Source organism: Microtus oregoni, unplaced genomic scaffold, assembly GCF_018167655.1.
Source record: "Microtus oregoni isolate MIOR12 unplaced genomic scaffold, Mior012 000028F_ref0000031, whole genome shotgun sequence".
NCBI classification, from domain to species: domain Eukaryota; kingdom Metazoa; phylum Chordata; class Mammalia; order Rodentia; family Cricetidae; genus Microtus; species Microtus oregoni.
The window spans coordinates 9,620,163-9,622,500 of record NW_024543087.1 but is presented as its reverse complement, the minus strand read 5'-3'; positions in this window follow the sequence as shown (position 1 = coordinate 9,622,500).

Below are 2,338 nucleotides of genomic sequence, written 5' to 3'. Positions count from 1 at the left end.
CAACAGATGAGGAGGGAGGGGAGTGGACTGACAGCCTGTAGCTGCAATCCTTTTCTTAGTGGCGATAAGATCAGGCTGCGGTTTATTTAAAGAGACGGAGACACAAACTGGATGTCTGCCTAAGATGTTTGTTCTTACTGTGTGTGATCTGTTGGCAGGAGCGAGGTAGTTGTTTGGGGTAAACACTGCTAAATGTAGTAGCCGTGCCCCACAGAGCACATTTGTGAACTCGATACTGAAAATAAATGAAAAATTAAAAATACCTAGCATGTCTTTGGCAAGCTGCCCCAGCTGTATTCTCTTGGAAACACAGGCACCTTTGTCAGCAGAATTCCAAGCACATTCACCAACAGAGGTCAGGGTGGGAAGGTAGGAAAGTGACCATCATGCTCTGGTTCCTTAGTAAAGGGCACGTGGACTCTTCTCCAAGAGCTATTTAGTCAGGTGTTCTGTTTTAGTTTATGTTTGAGACGGGGTCACAGCCCAGGCTGACCCCGAACTTGCTATATAGTCAAGGATAAACTTTTATTTGTACATTGTGTGTATGAGTTCATGTATGCATGTCACAACATGCCGGTGGAGGTCAGAGGACAACTTTGGGGACTAGGTGGGTTCTGGGAATGAAACTCAGGTCAGCAAGTGTCCTTACCCACAAGCAGTCTTTCACCTTGACCTTGAGTTTCTGTCTGCCTTGCTGGGATTACAGGTGTCCACCACAGAGCCTGGTTTCTGGAGTTGTGGGGATTGAATCCAGGGCTTCATGATGGCAAGCGAACACTCTACCACATGAACTACATCCTCAGTTGTGTTTTAATTTTGAGACAGTATCTAGCCCATGTAGCCAAGGTTGCCCTCAAATTTGCAGTGATCCTTCTGCCTCAGTTTCCCCGAATGCTGGGATTACTGGAATATATCACATCCTGCTTGAATAGTTAGTTTTGATAAATTCCAGACACAGCTGCTTAACACACAAAAACTAATTTTTTTTCAAAGATTTATTTATTTTTATTAGGTATACAGCGTTCTGTCTATATGTATGCCTGTAGTCCAGAAGAGGGCACCAGATCTCATTACAGATAGTTGTGAGCCACCATGTGGTTGCCGGGAACTGGACTCAGGAACACTAGAAGAGCAGTCAGTGCTCTTAACCTCTGAGCCAGCTCGCTGGTCCATCTCAGCAAATAAGTTGAAAAAAATTGGGGGTGGGTGGGGAGGAAGGAGGCTTGGAGAGTTAACTCAGTGGTAGTATTAGTCCAGAATGCACCAGGTACCATGTTCAAATCCAATACCACTGGGGGAAAAATCCAGTGTTGCAGGTTATGTGGTGTATGACTCTAAACTTAGCACTCAGGAGGCAGAGGCAGGGAGATCTCTGTGAGGCCAGCCTGGTCTCCATAGCAAGTTCTAGGCCAACTATGGCTACATAGTGAGACCCTGTCCAAAAAAAAATTCCATTTACATTTTTTTAATAGATATTGCTGAAACTGATGAATGGGTAACTAAAGGGTGTAAGTCTCTTTTGAGGTTGTAAAAATGTTTTAAAACAGTGCTGTGGGGGGCTGGAGAGATGGCTCAGTGGTTAAGAGCACTGACTGCTCTTCCTGAGGACCCAGGTTCAATTCCCAGCACCCACATGACAGCTCACAACTGTCTGTAACTCCAGTTCCAGGGCACCCAACACCCATGGCAAAACATCAATGCACATAAAACAGAAGTAAATTTTAAAAAGAAGAGTAAGAAATAAATGGGATTAAAAATAAAAAATAAGTGAAAGTATATTTTTTTAAAAAAGAAAAAATAGTGCTGTGCTGGATGGTTACATTTATGCCAACTTGACAGAAACTAGAGTCATTGGTGAGGAGGGAGCCACAGTTGGGAAAATGCCTTCATAAGATCAGGCTACACTGGGGTGGTGGTGATGCACACCTCTCAGAGATCAAGGCCAGCCTGGTCTGCTGTGGGACAATGGTCTGTACTCTGTCACTTGTATTTTAAATAAATGCTGATTGGCCAGTAGCCAGGCAGGAAGTATAGGCAGGGCCACCAGGCAGGAGGTAGAGGTGGGACAACAAGAATTCTGGGGAGAGGGAAGCTTCAGTCTGCAGTCGTCACCCAGACAGAGAGGAAGCAAGATGTGACTGCTTCGCTGAAAAACGTACCAAGCCATGTGGCAAACACAGACAAGAATTATCAGCTAATATAAGTTATGAGTTAATAAGAAGCCTGAGCTAATGAGCCAATCAGTTTATAATTAATGTAGAGCTCTATGTGATTTCTTTGGAACCTAATGAGTGCGGGAACCGGGCAGGACAGAAACCTCAGTCAACACTGTTCTACA